Source organism: Lolium rigidum, chromosome 3, assembly GCF_022539505.1.
Source record: "Lolium rigidum isolate FL_2022 chromosome 3, APGP_CSIRO_Lrig_0.1, whole genome shotgun sequence".
Lineage (NCBI taxonomy): Eukaryota > Viridiplantae > Streptophyta > Magnoliopsida > Poales > Poaceae > Lolium > Lolium rigidum.
This window is the reverse complement of record NC_061510.1, coordinates 391484480-391502484: the sequence shown is the minus strand read 5'-3', so window position 1 is coordinate 391502484 and position 18005 is coordinate 391484480.

Genomic DNA, 18005 nt, shown 5'->3' with positions numbered 1-18005 from the left:
ACCGAGTTGAAGCCAAGGGGCAAGGCTCCAAACCGGTACACTCCGGAAGATTATGTCAACCGAGGAAAGAAGGTTGTCACCGAGGAGGATGACGGGCCGCCGCGGAGATCAGCTATGTCGAGGATGAGGAACGACGAGCCGTTCTCTTCGGAGGAGGAGGAGGAGGAGGAGGAGGAGGAGGAGCGAGGAGCAGCAGCGGGAGCAGACAGCGGCAGGAGCAGCGGCAGGAGCAGCCAAGGCAGCGGACGAAGAGGATGGCCGTCCGGAAGCAGCCCACGAGGACGGCACGTCGAGGACGCTACTAGGATGTGCTACGTGTTGTTGTGAACTCTATATTCATAAGTATCGATTTGTGAACCCTATGTCATTTCGAACCATGGTCCGTAATGCTACTTGTTGTTCGAATCTACGTGCTACAATGTGACGTATGAAGTGTTATATGTGTCCGTCATGAAATTTCTACTTGTTGTGTCCAATGTTGTACTCGTAAGCTGTTGGAGTTTGGTAGGATTTTTCATGTTTTCAACACAAGTCCATGTGTGACGCCCTTCACACCGGCGCCACAAGTGCTAGTGTGGCGCCCGTGGCATCGGCGCCACACATGCCAACTTGTTTGAACCATTGGGTCCAAAACATCTTGTGGGACAAATCCTGCGGGACTTAGCCGTTTTGCGAGGCTCTATGTGTGGCGCCCGTGGCATCGGCGCCACACATGCTAGTGTGGCGCCCGTGTCATCGGCGCCACACATCGAGCTCGCAAAACGGCTAAGTCCCGCAGGATTGTCCCACGGCATGTGTTAGGGGATTCCAAGTGCATGTGTGGCGCCGTTGGGAGGGGCGCCACACATGCTGCCACGTCCGGACGGGCGCACCGGCTCGGCGGCGAGGGGGCCACGTCGGCTGGGTGTGTGGCGCCGGCGGAGGGGAGCCACATGGGCATGTGTGGCGCCCGTGGGAGGGGCGCCACACAAAAGGGTTAGATTGGTGAAATAGTTTCGCCGGAGGGTCAGTCTGTGCTTTTCTTCCACTTTTGGGTTATTTTTGTGTAAATCGCCGCAGCTGCCACTACATTACCAGGATCGATTTATTATGAGTCCTAGTACGGGCACGCATCAGCATCGGCTGCGGTGAATTCGCGATACTCCAAACGACTTGCCCAATCACGTTTGCCTCCTCCCAAATTTAATTTACAATGATGACTACCACGGCGACGGGATTTGAAACAGCCGACTCGTCCATCCATCAAGGCCATTCACGTGCCTCCTCCCACAAGTGTACATATATATAGTAGTATTTGTGTAAAATGAAAGAAAACGTAAATGGAAAACTGATTCAGATCCATCTAATTCTGCTCACCTACGAAACCGTACTAGCTCCAAAACTGGATCGCCTTTTTTTTTTTCTTTCTTTCTTTCAGCCAAAGGAGTATTAGCTGCTAGTACGTTAATTAATAATCCACTATTAATGTTACTGACGCAATTTCAAAAAGAAACTTTGATCTGATTCTGGTGATACTAGCTAGCATGCTACACCACGGAAACAAATTAAGGTTGCCATATATATCATTTGTCGAGATTTTCTGCACTTTTTTCACATCACACAACCGTACAGATATCACCTCCATCACTATTCTTCTCATCATACAGATTATTTATATTATTACAATGTAGGCAATTATTACATCACACCAACACCAAACAATCCTACTATAGTAGTTTTACCAAATCCCAAACACAATCACTGGGCGGAGCAGAACCACACAGCTACCATGTCGTTTGCGTCCGTGCAGGACTGAAGCTGCACAAAAAACGAACTGAACGCAATCAAAGATAAATACTCCCTCCGTCCCAAAATATAAGGCGCCTAAGGATTAGTCAAAAGTCAACGTTTTTTAAGTTTGACCAAGTTTATACACAAAAATATAAACATTTACAATACTAAACCAACATCAATAGATTCTCCATCAAGTATATATTCTTAATATGTCCATTCGATATTGTAGATGTAAATATATTTTCCTAAATATTTGGTCAAAGTTTGTAATGTTTGACTTTTGACCAATCCTTAGACGCCTTATATTTTGGGACAGAGGGAGTACTGGCTATTGGCTGGCCGCACAATCATAAACGGTCACCCGAAAAGCTAACAGCTATGCTAACCGGAAACACTTCAACTTGCAGCAATGGGCATACAGCAGACTGCTACTTATATCACCTTTCTGAGGCGGCGTTCTTGCCAACCGAAGCACGATGGGGAGGAGACCGACAGAAGCTACTCCGGAAAATCGTCGACAAGACACCCAGCCAGCAGATCCTGCAACACAACCGAATCACATTAGGGCATCCCCACGTCAACTCGAACCACACCAATTCGAATCCAACCACGAAACGGCGAGCTCACCTTACAGACGTGTGTGTGCTACTCCTTGTGGACGCGCTTCAGGCAGCACTTGCACCCATGGAAGGCCGTGCCCTGCCTTCTCCCAGGACCCAGGCTCAAGTTCCCTTTGAAGGCCGCCACCGCACAGCTCCAGCGCCTGCACAGCAGAAACACACATTAAACTTGGAGCTTCTAGACCAAATGATCTGCATCTTTTACCCTTCAATTTGCAGCAATGAGCATACATCACGTTGCTACTTATCTCACCTTTCTGTGACGGCTTTCTTGCCGATGGAAGCACGTTGGGCAGGAGGCCGGCGGTAGCTGCTCCGGAACGTCGGCGACAAGACCTCCAGCAGCAGCTCCTGCAACCCAACCAAATCACATCAGGGCATCCCCACATCAACTCGAACCACATATGCCAAATTGAATCCAACCACAAAACGGCAAGCTCACCTTGCAGACACGTGTGCTACTCTTTGTGGCCTTGGTCAGTGCAGGCAAGGAAGACACCTTGCCACGCCCTGCCTCCCAGGACCGAGGCTGAAAAGAGTTCCCTTCGACAGCCTTGCAGAGGCCCCTAGAGGTGTACCGCCGCCGCCACCGGTACTGGAACGAAGCAGCCGCAGCCAGCAAGAGCCACACAGTGCCTAGCCTGTAACAACCTCCCCTGCCTGCACATATACAGCAGTAAACTTCAGCAAATTTGTACAGCTCAACGCAAACAAGCCCTGCTGATGTACAAGACCGGAGATACATATAAACACCACACGGCGAACGCGGAAGAAACAGACAAATTATGCCAGCCTAATTGCTCACCACTGAACATTTCAAATAGTCCTACATATGAACCACAAAATGGGTAGCCTAATCCACATTTCAATTATCAGACAAGGTGCTAATTAACCTACCGTTGCATGGCCAACCAATACCATGACACCGGAAACAAGCAGCAACTAAACTAGCAAAACTGCAGTACAATGAACATTACATTTCACAATGCCAGAATGATTACCGTGCAGATTTTACTCGCTAGCACATATAATTGCAGTCACATAAACTGCAATCTCAATAGTGAGACACCCACAGGCAGAACAACCACATTACAAGTACAAATCTAAATCAATTAAAACTAACAAGTAACTAGGAACCGTGAACAGACCGGCCCAAATGGCGGTGCCATCTAAACAGAGGAAAGAGATTAGGGCAAGACGCATACCCGACTTCATGTAGCGCGCTCCATCCTGCCGGGGCCGTCGAGCTCCGGGTGTCGTAGTCCTCATCCTCGCCGAGATCCGAGTACCTGTGCACCAAAAAAACGAAGAGGGATGGGGTCAAAGTTGGGATTTTTCGGTGGAAGGGACGCCAGAAACCTAGCCAGGAGGAGGAGCACGAGTACCTTGGTCGGGGTCTCCATGGCGGGAGCGGCCTTGTCCCCGGCGACCACGTCGGAGGAGACGGACAGGGCGGAACCCACTCGTCGCCCGCCATCTCCCGTGTTGGTCGGCTGCCCCCCCTGCTTCGGCTAGCGAAGGCGGAGGAAGATGGGTGGCGACGAGCCGCGCGTGGCGGACGAAGCCCCTCCGCCGCCGGCGCTTCATGGTGGCCGGCAACCCGTCGCCCTCGTGCAGCACCGCACCCAACACCATCGGCCACGCGCGCGACGCGGTCGGGCGACCTCGGCGGAGCCGCACGCACCAACCTATCGGTGCATGCCGGCTCCGGCGAGCAAGCCAGCCGCGCCGCCATGGTTTGGTGCGGGCGCCGCAGTCTCTCTCGAGTCTCGCGTGTAGGAGACAGAACGGGGAGGGAGGAGGGGAAATGCGGCTAGGGCTCTGCCTCTCCATCGGATGGCTGCCAACGCGCCCGACCACAGAACGGACAGGCCTCTGGGGCTCTGGGTCTGGGCCAATATTTCCTCCTCCCACGTTTTGGGCTGAAAAGCCAGCTCTACCCAAATCAAAAAGATATGTTTGCCGCAAAGTCTGAAATATTGGTGTCGCGCACATGCATGCGTATATACGTAGATGCACATGATCATCAGTCAGCTCCAGAGTGTATAAGAATTGTTTAGTTGCTCACCACGTCTACCACATGGTAGCTCCAGAGTGTATGTGTTTCAAAAAGGACACATCACATACGTGCCATAGATGCATGGAAAAATTACCCCATGTGAGACCTAGATCATCAAAAAAGGGAAAAAGAGAAGTCGTGAGAAAAGGCTTAGTTGATTGTGCTGGGATCGTTTGGACCATGGGCATGATAATTACCCCATTTACTTAATCACAGGTGGTGCCATATGGTATGTCTAATCCAGTTTATCACGCCATCGACAACCATGACCATAACCCTAGTGCATCAAGAAAATGCTCATCAAAAACTAACACGCCGCAACTAGCCTGATATGTCGAGCATTTTTAGCCACACTCGACAAACACAAGGTCTCACAAACATGTACCTATGCCAAGCGTAGTTCTCGGAAAAAGGCGGTGCTCGATAATCGATGGCCACCATGCGTTACCAACATGCGTGGTTAAAGAAAGATGGCATGTGTAGTAGTGACAATCGATAGACACTAACGGCGCATGTATGCCAAGTGTAGTATCACATGGCACGCGTCATACACACTACTAGAAAACGGCTTATCGGTGGCGCACCGGTTTTGCCATCGGTGGTGCGCCACTACTATCACGCCACTGCTAACAATTATTGCTCGGCGCACTTAGTGCGCCACTAGTAAGCTAGATAGATAGCAGTGGCGCACTGATACACCTATAGGGTGCGCCACTATGCACTTATACGGTGCGCCATTGCTTGTGAGCGAATCAAAAAAGGCCAATTGAGCTATTGTATGGGATCTATTGTGGCGAATTGACCAGGATTGCCAAACAATAAACATATGCAGACCAGGTCATCATGTAATAACATTACAATAATTATATTAATTATTACAGAGTAATTATATTAATTATTACAGAGTAGTCAAAAAAAATTACAACAATATTTACAAAAAACACCTTGTAAACAAAAAAAGAAAAAGCAATCAAGTCCGCCAGCGTCGCTGCCAGTGTCGTCTGCCCGTCGGCCGCCATGCTCCTCGCCATGCTGCCCGGCCGTTGTGCTCCTCGCCGTGTTGCCCAGTGTCCACGGATCTCCACAGATGTGCCGGCGGCGCGACGTGGAAGAGAAAGGGGTAAGAAACCCTAGTGCGATGTGGAAGAGAAAGGGGAGAAGTGAAATGGTGTGGCCTGGAGGAGTAGTTGGGTGGCGGCGGCATGGGGCCGCCGGTGGCGTCGGCGGCGGAGGAGGAGAGGTAGAGCGGGACGGGCACGGGCACGAAGGAGTTGGCGAGAGGGCGGCGCCCGAGATGCCGTGGCGGAAGGAGGAGGAGGAGGAGTATGCTGCGGCGGCGGGGTTGGCGTAGCAGAAGGAGTGGTCGAGCGCGTCGTTGAGGCAGGGCTCCGCGTCGACGGACGTCGGCGCCGGGCGCGAGCACGCACACGCGGTGAGCAGCCGTGACGCGCCGCTGCCCATGGCATCCGACGCGCGCGGTCAGACGCTGGGTGGAGCAGTGAGCGCTAGCCTAGCCAGGAGGAGCATGCGTTGTTCACTAGCAATAGTACTTGGCACTGGCCGGTGATACGGGATCTCGCGGTGGCGGGATCTCGGCAAGGCGGCGACGGGGGATCTAGCAAAGGCGCGGGATCCGGCGGCGGAGGGGAGGCGGCGGGGGAGATTGGGGGCGAGATTGGGGTGGCCAGAGGGCGAGAGGGGATTGAGGGGGAGAGCATTGAGACGTGCACGGTGGGTGGGTGCGTGCGGTGTGCACTCTTGTCAGTGATGTGCGGTGTGGTGGTGGCCTGGTGGGTGGGTGCGGTTGATTGGTGGTGGGTGCGTGCGGTCTGGTGGTGGGGACACATGCGCGGTGGATCCATCATCCATGTGCGGTGGCCGGTGGCGCACCAACATCTAGTGCGTCATTGACGTCTGCAGCACAGTGGCGCACCTATATTTGGTGCGCCACTACTAACTTTAGATCAATCTATAACCTAGTTCCACAACTACAAGTGGTGCACCTGTGTAACAATCTTACGGCTAGGCCTTTTTCTAGTAGTGACACCTTTTTTTATTATTTTTTATAATTTAAAAGAATTTGTTTCTTGCACTTGTTTGTTTTCCGTCTCCCGCAATTTATCCTTCGTTTCCTCTCATGTACAAATCTCCAACTTTGAGGCCACGGAGCGAAAATGTGAAAACATGGGCTCAATTTCGGTTTTCCGTGTCATATGACCTAGCCTAACACAAACAATGATAAAATCCCTCCCTACTTCCATCTGGTCTTATATGTATATAAGGGCGTTGTGAGGTGTAAAAAGCCAATACACAACTCTCAAGTGGGAGCCGCTTCACATGTAGGATTATCTTGTAGAAAGGTTCTAGACTTATAGTGTGAATCTCTCTCACTTTGAGGTCACTTGAGAAAATTAAAATGGGATACCCCTTTTGAAGTAGGTCTAGGAGGTAGACGATACGAAGTCCACCAATTAGGGTTTCACGTGTGAAACCAAGTGATGAGGATCTCTCTCCCACTTGCATGTGGTCCTAAAATATGTATATAAGGGTCTTGTGGGGCGAAAATAGTCAATACATACCAATAAGTTGGCCACTAGTTCATAGACATGACTGTCACACATGAAGGTTATGGCCTTATAGTGTGAATTCTCAACTTTGAGACCGCCATAAGGAATCTTGTTAAAACTCGGTATCAATTATGGTTTTCCATGTTTCTTTGACTTACTCTTGCACAAACAAAGAGAAAACCCATTGTATAACCCCTTTTGAGTTTTGAAGTAGGTCTTTTGGTAGATGACACGGGGCCCCACACGGATCGGGTTTTCGCCAATAACCACACGAGGATGTGCAACCCCCCTTGCATGTGGTGTCAATATATGTTTATAAAGGTGATGTGAGGTGTAAATAACCGTTTCGGTTATGGACGCAACTAGTTTTAGGTTTTTAAAAATGTCTATGTTTTTATATTTGTAGAAATATTGGCCAAGTATGGCCGAACTATCTATGAATCTACTATTTCTCTGAATTGTGTTACATTTTGAAATTAATTTTTTTAGTATAGGGGCCACGATTGGGAGCCACCCGGCCCCTATTTTTGTTTTTACCGTCGGCGCCCCCATATGGGCCCTAAAACTACTACGCCGGAGCCTATATGGGGGATGAGTGGAGATGCTCTAATGTGTACTAAACTCTAGCACTGAGCTACTAGTTACTCTTCATGTGTTTTCAAAGAACTTTACACGTTGCTGTTGAAACGTGTTGTAACCCAGCAGGTAGCTACTAGCTAGTCTAGCGGGTTTGACATGGGGAATGAATCCCGTGCGGCGCGGGACAACAGCATGCGAAACCCACAACCGATTTTTATCTTAAAATAGGACGACCGACACCAAGCACGGCTGTCTCATTGGTGATGGTGCTTCTTTGGTTCTAGCAATGGTAAAGGCTCGGTGTCTCTCCAACATACTATATCTTAGCGGCATTGGTGATTGGCGACAACCAACTTCAGCTGTTGCAAGAAACACTAGGGATATTTTTCGAAGGTGTCTTGCTTCGTGTACATGACATAACTTAGTATTAATTACTATACAATATACACAAGTGAGTATGTGACGTGAAACAAAACGCACGGATGCATGCATATATGGAGTCTAGTCGTGCATGTGTAGTCTATATACACACGCGTTGTTTGAACATAAGTAAAGACGGCGCCACCAAAACGAGATTTCAGAAGACGAGATTAATTGACTGTGATTAAGCCGATTGTTTCAACCAAGAAATTAAACGGCGAACGCCTCGGTTCGCTGGACAATTAATCCCACCTCCAGCAGATCACCACGCCTCGATCTCGCCCCCGACACATCTATGCTCTGCTTTCCATTCCCGCCGCCCCTGGCCTCTGCCTCCACCGAACGCTCCCTCCGGCCACATCCCTTCCGGCGCAGCCCGTTTTCCCCCAGCCTGCCTTCCTCACCTCCGCTGTCCCATCCTCCCTCAGACATTGCTCCACCCCTCTGTACCCTGCACAAGAACGGCCGCCGCCGCCCATGACTCGCGGATGAGAGAGGCTCCAGCCCCAGGAACCACGGCATCGCGGCGGCTTGTTCGCCGGCGCGCGCGTGCACCGGTAGGATGGTGCGCGGCGCTCCGTCGAACCCACTGGCCGCATCGCGCGTTGCCGATGGGGGCTGCTGCACGTCGGTGAGATGGCGGCGGCCATCCCGATGCGGCGGCGCAGCTCCGCCGTGTGCTGCCCTCCATTCACCGTCTTCGACCGGGGCGAGGCCATCGCTGTGCCCTGCTCCCGGACGTCGCCTTCATAGTATGGTAACCAAACCCTAAACCCAATACTCTTCTCCTAATTCAGCTTGGCTGAAAAACTGTTTCTTCCTTGGCAGAGCAGCAGGAGAAGGAGCAGAGGCATCTTAATCTTGGAAATCGAGGCCTTCTAAAACCGGTGTCATATCATTTTCTTCTGGAACGGTGATATTAGCGTCCTTATAGCTAGCTCAAATGTCACGTTTGTTTGCAGTTTAGCATGTAACCCGTCACGCCACTATCATTCCAAAAAAGTGAAGATAGCGCCAGGGTGCAAAGGCTTGATTATGCATTTGATTGTCATTAATAAAACCCTTATAGGCTATCGTGAAGCTGCTCTGCATGAATAAGCCACACTGGACCTGCTCCTCAACACAAATTTTCTATTTCCTATATGGTAGTATATTTTTATAATTGTTTACGCAATAGCAATAGATGAACCAAACCTTACTGGTTGTATGGGCAGTCGCTCTTCAAGTCATGCCTATTGTTTACAAAGTAGTTCTTTTGGAGGATTACTGTGTTCTTTACTCTTTGGTTAATTATTATCGTTGATTGTTTTCAGTTTTATAGGAGTGGCCACTGCAAGAATATGAGCAGCTCGCTGCAAGTTTTAAGAAAGCTAAATCAGTCTTGATTGCCAAGTTAACTCTTGTGCTTTCTGAAATATTTGATACATTAACACTAACATCAGATTTCGCAAATAATTGAGGGCGGTCCGGACTTGGATGACTTTGTCAAGGTCATTAATGAGGAAAGTTGGTTACACATGAAAGCACACTAGCGAGTTAAGTTGGATGAATTTGTAATCTGATTGGAAGTAGTTGTTTTTTGTAGGTTGTCCTTGTGGCAAGTTTGGAAGCTGTATCAACGATTTCGACAATGGCGTTGATGTCAAGGGGAAGGAAGCCCCCTCTAAACTGGAAGATGAGGCTACAAGGCTGCTAAGTACTAACTGTCACCTCTCCTCTACTATGTTTACAAGTTATCAAACCGTTTGCATGTTCTACTTTTATTCGAGTAGTGGCAATTCCTATTCATAATTTTTTTTTCTCTAAACCAAACATGAAAAGATCTATGTGAACATTGCAAAGAAGATAGTGCAGAAAGGCTGCGACTATACTCAGAAGGAAACTGAGTGGCTTCATCGCATATTGGAGAAGGTGAGCAAGAAAAAAGTCTATTCTCATTATATTCTACTTTATCTACTGAATCTATGAACTAATTCCCTATTTCATAAATTGTAGTCGTCTATTTGTCCTTCCAAAGCTGATTAATTCGTCATCAAGAAGAACATTCTCTTAATATTCTCCTCTTAATGGGAAGAACCATGTGCACCAGTCCTTCCATTGGGGTATAGTCAGTAGTGCAACTCCTACATGTTACAAAAGGAACCCAATAATGATCTCAAGATCAGAGAGATGTCAACGGAAGTTTGCCTATGATAGAATACATGTTGATGTCAACGGAAGTTTGCCTGTGATAGAATACATGTTGGCTTCTCTGTTGAGCAAAATATGATATTTTTTCTCTGGCATTTACTTTTATGATTTAAGGGAATTAATTAGCATTCAAAAGAGATTGCTTACGAATAGGAAAGGTTTATGTAACAATCTACTGATGACATTCTAATTTGTTTTGTGACACAATGATTTTGCCATTGTGTTCTATGGCCTAATTTGCTTTGCTTCTATATCTGGTAAGATGAAAAAAATGTGTTAAGATTTACGAATAGAAATTGTGTCGTAGTCAGAATTTCATTTTAGTGAGAGAAATTGCCCGACAAGAGTATAACAACGTGCCCCTGCTTAGTGCATTACTAGTAGCTGGACAAATTAGTAAATTACATACATGTGAAATTCCTTAATTCGTGCTAACTACTAGTTAGTCATTCACCGTTTTGCTCTCAAAGTGGTTGTTTCTTTTATTCCTGTTGGGATCATATAATAACTGATTTGCAAATTTCATTCAAAAATTAGATAGCTCTATATGGCTGTGATGATCCAACTGTACTCACCTAGCGTCGCCGGCATAGTGCAGATTATTAGTCTGGGATAGCAATAGAGGGTAGTGCTAAGCAGGTGTGCTGACAACTAACACAATACGGAGTCGTAGACTTTATTTCATCCGCTGCCTGTGATGGTGTCTTGCTTCGTTAACTTAAATGTCCAATGGATGAAGATTTGTTATTAACAATGCTAGTAGCTTTTCTGTTCCCTTATTTTTTTATTTGGCTTATAAGACATTCATACTTAGTAAATTGACTATGTGCCTGCTAACATGGATGAAGAAGGATGCCATTGATCCTGGAGGACCCTACTTCAAACTTTCAGAGTCTAGAAGGTTCAAGTTGGAGTGGCATCCTTCATCGCCACCAAGTTCCTGCCGGCGGTGACAGGGCACCCTCCTTCCCCATGCTATCCACCATAAGGCTGCGGCAGCAGCAGGCCCACACAGCTCCCCGGCTCTGTCTTGGCGGTCTCCTCCAATGTGCTCATGGTCGCTCGTCCGCCATAGCCTTTGAGCCACCTCTTAGTCCGTTATTATTTTTATTCATCACGTGAGCATCAAGCATTTAGTTATTACATATGTATGTTTGCATAGTTTGGGAACAACCTTATATGATGCATCTCATACCATTAGCATGAAATGATTAGAAATTAAGTAGTTTGTAACTTTTTTCAGTGTAAATTTTAGTGTGAAAGTAATTAATTATAGTTGCCTCGAAGCATGTGTATGCAAACTAGACACTAAAGTAAGTTATACTTGCTAAAAATATTTGGCTGGTGTAGAGTGCTACTATATTGGTTGGTGTTGATTAGATGCAAGCAAAACCGTGGTAAATATGTCAAGTTATACTCCTTGTTGTTTATTGCAATTTAAGCATTTGGTACATGTTACAAATGGGAGTCCATCAGTCATAGGATAAGCATCCTGAGGTAGAATTATTTTAACTTCTTTCCCTTTCATTTCCAGAACTTGGAAATAATATTTCACCAAAACGCAAGATCATGATTTGTTAGCACTATGCTTCCGCAACAAATAGACATGGTGTGCCTATAATAAGATATTTTTTTAGGTTCAATTTTTGTATATTCATGCTGCCATTAGCTTTGCTTCTGGTGTTGCATTTAGTAGAGCTGATCGATACATGTTTCAAGATTTACCATTTTCCAATTTGAAGTGCTAATGCTTAGGTTATGGGAATGTTGTTCTTCAGCTGGATTGTTTCCGACATTGGTGATGGACAAAAAATAGAGCTTCAGTCTTTCTATCGTTATATCCTTTTGCTCTTTTCAAGTGTAGCTTTGCTGTACGAGCTATTTATTTTGTGTCTAGTTGGTTTCGTTTATGGTTGGGCTGCTGGGAGTCCTTTCAGCTATTTGATTTATGCTTCCTGATGTTAAGTTGGGTTTTCAGCTTTTTGGACTAAAAGTACAATGTTTTCCTAATGTCATGCACTTTGGAAAACATTATGCCTTTGCAAAACATTATGTTTTCCTAGCTAGTGCATGGGAATTGGTCTTCCTCCTTGTCTAAATATCATTAGATAATGTCTATTGTATCCTGTTTGGTTTTATTTATATGTAAGCGCATTTTTGAATATCATTAGATGTTAAGCTTTTGTCTATTTTACTCCGGCTCCCATGTGTTCTGTGATACCACAGACATCTAGCCGTGGTTATTATGTGCTTCATGCGCCGATGACATAATTATATTTGGGAGCATGACGTCGCTCCTTTGATTTTCTATTTTTAATATCAAGTGCACTTTTATCTTGAATAGCCATCTTACCTCTTATAGGTCCTTGCATTCTTTTGTTTGTGATACATGTTGAATTAGCTCCATTGAAGCCCTAATCGAGCCAAGCAGATCACACTTGTCTATCTGCTATTTTTGATATTGCTATTGTGTTGTTTTTATTTGGTTTCTGTCAACTAATAGCAATCGCCGATGTGCTATTAGATAGAATTCAAAACATTTGATACCATTGGTAATGTTGGCATTATTGAATTGCGCGATTCTGTAGCTGCAACTGGTTTTGAGTCTGAAAAATAGTTGATATCCTGAGCACACAAATAACAGATAGTGGATATAGTTCCGAACTTGACAAAAATATATTGATCTTGCATCTTTTATTTCTGGGTGTCGTTCATTAAGTAGTACATCAGCCATACTATAATGTTCTAGGGAGGGTAACACACACATTGACACATACCTAGATGCATGGTTTCCTTTCCTTTTTGTTCAAATTTGTTATCAAGGATTATATGCATGCATATAGTGTTGTACAGAGGAATCACCACACGATGGTTACAAAGAATCATCTAAGTATTGGCTTGTAAATTAGGATTTTTGTTGCTTATTTATTCTATGTGCCTTGGCGCAGTGGTAAAAGCTGTTGCCTTGTGACCAGAAGGTCACTGGTTAAGTTGTGGAAACATCCTCTTGCAAAAATTGCAAGGAAATTCCGTGTACAATGATCCAATGTGGTCTGACCCCTCCCCACACCCCGCGCAAAGTGGGAGCTTCATTCACCGGGCTGCCCTTTTTTTGATATATTCTCTGTGCATTCATTCATTTCCTTGATTGTGTCTAGCTGCTGCAGCTGATGGAGAACGGATGTGAACCGACGTGGTTCGGCATGGTCTTGGTCGCCGGCACCGCCCTGCTCCAAGAACCCACCAGAATATGACATGTTGGCGGCGCCGATAAGAGAGGTCGAGCTGGTGTTCCGGCTTGGAGATGAGCTCGCTGGTTTGCGCAACTTCACCGACCTCGCCACCAGGACCCATTATGCGCTTGCCAGCTAGCCGCTACCGTCGAAGGTGGTGGTGGAGGCCTTTGGTATTGCGTCGGCGACTTGTTGTGACTTTGTATTTTGATAGGGGAACTTGCCGGCGACACAAGGTCAGCTTCATATATTGAGTTATCTGAATTTTGAATAATATTCTTATGGAGCAAAGTAGAGGCACTTATTTTCTATATCTCCCACTAAATTGCTATGGTGTTTAGCTGATTAGACATAAGTAAAAATGTTTATTATTGTTTTAATCCATGATGCAATTGTGTAGTTAATTTTAAAATTCCTGTCTTGATGTCACTATTGCCTGTCAGCCCAGCCTAGCAGTCGTTGCAATTGATTTTATTGTACATGTCAAGTGCTTTGTAAATGAAAAGGAAGTGCTGGAGAGGAACAAAAGGGATTTGAAGAAAACATAGAGAGGTTGCTCTACTTTTATGAAAGACTGACACAAGATTGATATATGCCATCTTGTCTCATTCTTTCATAAATGCGACATCTTCTGTTATTAATATACGTTGTTTCTTTTTCCCATGTGAGAAGCAATCGATTGATGTTTTCAGCACTAAACAAATGTTGTAATTGATGTTTTCAGCTTTGATTGTAGTCAGTTTGAATGCTTTGCGCTGTTTGATCTGGTACCCGCCTTAATCAAATTCAAGCTCTCTTGACTCTGTGGTGGCCTGTAGATGTACGGTTGCTGCCCTGTCATGTGAATTTTAAGTCGAAACCATCCTCCTGATTTATATATTCTTGCTAAATCTACTTTTAGAGATGACAAATCATGTTTTGTTCTTGTTGAAGGATTTCAAGAAGAGGACCAGATGACCAACACGGGTACCTGGGAGCTGCAGCCTGATGCATCACTTGGAGGAATCTGGAAGACCTGGAGCAGTGGCCCTTCTTCTGCTTGGACTCAATGTTGTGTCTAGGTAGATTCTTGTTCCTCTCTATGTTCTGGACATCAAGGCGATGGCCCTTGAATTATGGTGATAATGATGATCTCTGGCTACCTAGTTCTCTAGTTGTATTACTAAGAATTCGTCATCTGGGCCTGTTATTAGAGGTCATGGTGCTAATATTTGAATTCACATGATCATTAATTTGCTGAATATCTCTCATTTAGATGATCCAACCAGATTTTGAACTTAGAGATGACCATTTGCTTAATACTTATCACTTGTTGGCGTATTAATTTTCTTTTGCTGAATGTTTACAAGGTTTTGTATGGTTGCTCCAAATGGTGGACTATGTTGCTAGTGCATAATTGCCTATGAGATTCCTGAATATGTAAGATATATCCATCTTATCTCATCACTGGTTGGCTAGATCACTTCATCCTAACGTGAACTATATAATAGCCCAAAAATTATATCAATCGTTTGGCAAAAAAACTACTTATGTCGAGGGAATTATGAGATCTGACGTCTGAGACTTCTTAGAAATGATAGCCACTGTTAGTCTTCTTAATATACATGAAATATTTGTACTGAATGAGCAGGTATTGTCCAGGTGAGCAGTGATAGCACTCAATATGTTGTCACAACCCCCGATCACAGGATATGGATATTCTGGTTCAAAACTGTTTAATTAAGACTTGCGTATGACGAGTCCCTCAAGTAATATACTTTCGCTGTCCAACGGTTGCACATAACATTTGAGTATGTTCAGTTTGTAATTCCAACTGAATACTGTTACTTGTAGGTGTCACAAGATCTTTGAAAAATTGACTTTCCCTTGTATCATCTTGAGGCCATTATTTTTATGTGAAGAATGGTTGATGAGAAGGAAATAGAAAAGTCAAAAAATGTTCTTTTAGGCATAAAGGTATGCCACGGTTCTTTGATTTTCCACTCATGTTGTATTTGATGAAAGCGGCAACTTTATTATTTATGCCACCCTTTTTGGGCATAAAGGTATGCCATAATTCTTTTGATTTTCCAGTTTCCCCTTTATATTTGCTTCTTTAGGTACTTCGATATATTAATGATTTTAAAGAATATAATTGTTCTTCTGAAACAGCATGCATGTATATAGTTGCTCATGTTGAGTGATTAACCTTTTATCACCCATATATAATAATCATGCATATATATGAACGAGTAATGCCATACATACTGATGTACGACATCTTACACATGTGAGCTACTCAGCGGAACATGGTCCTGTAAGTCTTATTATCATAACACATACGCCAGGTTGTAAATTTGCAAACGGATATGCTTCCCCGTATCCTGGAGAAGGTAGAGAACATTAAGAGGTTTCATTGACATTACATAATTTGCTGGTAATATCAATGACACCATTGATCCCAGGAGAACATATACCTTTAGATATGCTAGTTCAAGCATCCCATTACATAATTTGCTGGTAATATCCATGAAGGCCGGATCGAGACCTTGGAGCTGAATAATGCAATGGTGGACTTGTAATGCGCTTGGTGGCTGGGCACGGGTGAGAGCTTGTGTGGTCGGAGCTGAAGGCGACAGAGGGCTACATTTTTCCCTGATGGCGAGGTGAGAAAAGGTTCTGCTTCGTAGGAAGGATGGTGGAAGTGATGCTTTTTCATCCTGGCTCGGGTGTGATGTATGTTGTTGTTAGCGCTGGATGATAAACTGCTCTTGTTATATGGTGTAGATCCCGGCGGTGTGGCCGTGGCGAGGTGGTGTTTTTTTCTTGATACTTGTCAACAGACATGATTCTTCATGTACCATTAGTCAAGTTTGTTCCTTGGAGAAGAATATAAATTATTTTATGTCTTTGGTTTATGTAAATCCAATTCATTCAAAGAGGTGATGGATTCATGTAAGGGATCGTAAATTGGTTGTCGTATTTAGTTTCGGTGTGGTGCCATGTATTATACTGGTTGTCCGGTTGTATTGAAACGAGATATATTATGGTTTGTACTGTTTGCATGACATACTGATGTGCTCTAATGGATGCAACTTGCACAGTTGCACTTACCCAGCTCGTGCAAGTTGTGGTTTGTAGCATCTTACGATGCTCACTGGTACTGTAGCTTTGGTAATTCTTCAAACTTACGAGTTTAACTTTTACAAGACATTGTCATTGAAAAAAGGGTGTGTCTAAGTCTCAGTCGACTGAGATTTAACCTATGTCTCAGTCGAATTACATCAGTGTGTTTTGATACGGCCCTAAACAAAGCACAAACACCGAGCAAACACGAATCTTCAAACAAAAACAAAATATAACGATGGAGCACGTGACTAAGACATAAGCTACGTCTCAGCTAGCTAAAACTTAGCAATTCCGTGAAGAAAACCTTGCAGATGAACGGAATTGACATGTCCACCTTGCAGATGAACGGAATCGACATGTCCCGATACACAGCCGTAGCGTGCTGACAACAAAGTCCGGTATATGGTAGGATTGTGAACCGTAGAATCATAATTTTGGAATTGTAAAATTTTAGATTCTACTCAGTACACCACTCTATCAATTTGAGTAATAAATAAGTAGAATTGGCTCACGATTCAGCCAACAATTGTTAGCACAGCCTGACGCAGCAAGTACCATCCGGGTGAACGACGGTTAGTGGCAAGGTATGTGTGGTCTGATGTGGACTAATTGACTAACCGATGAATAATACTGAGAGATCCATGCGAGAAGAAGAACAAGCACCATAACTATCCGGCAGGAAATCAGCGTATGCAAAACCATATGGATGCCAGCAAATCAGGAGATTAAATAGCGCATCCATGCCTCGTTTACATGCCATATCCTTTTGTTCCCCGAGACATGCCCCTTTCCCAAGATGAGCCTCCACGTCACTGATCCAGACCTCCCCCATCTCATCCGTTCATCCCCTCCGTCCATGTGAGCACCATAGATCACTGAACCTGTGGTCATCCTCTCTTACCTCAAGCCTTCCTCTATAAGTACAAGCTCGTCTTCACAGGTCGCGTGCGAGTTACGCGTGCGAGGAGAGGAGAGGAGAGGAGAGCAAGCCATGGAACCATGGCATCGCGGCGGAGAGGAGAGAAGAGCCATGGACTCTCCGGATTCGCGTGCTGGATGAACACTCCGCGGCGGCCCAGCTCTTGTTCTTCTTCAAGTCATGGACTCTCAGTCCGGATTTGGGTAATCGATGGGAGTGGCGAGGGATGCGACTCAGGCCACCATTTTGTTGCTCCAGAATGTGTTGTGATTTGTTGGTTAGGTCTGATAAGTGATAATTGTTTATATTGATTGGATTCGTGTGTTGGATGAATACTCCGCGGCGGCCCAGCTCTTGTTCTTCTTATAGTCCGCAGGCAGCTGCAATCCGGAGAGGCCGTCGTCAATCGGTTGATGTCATCGATCAGGTTAGTTTCACAGATTCTCACTGTAGGTACTCGTGTGTCCACGGACAGACTCATTTTTGTTGTTGGTTCAGTCCGTGCAGCTTGGGAACCACAGCGCGAAACAACGGCAG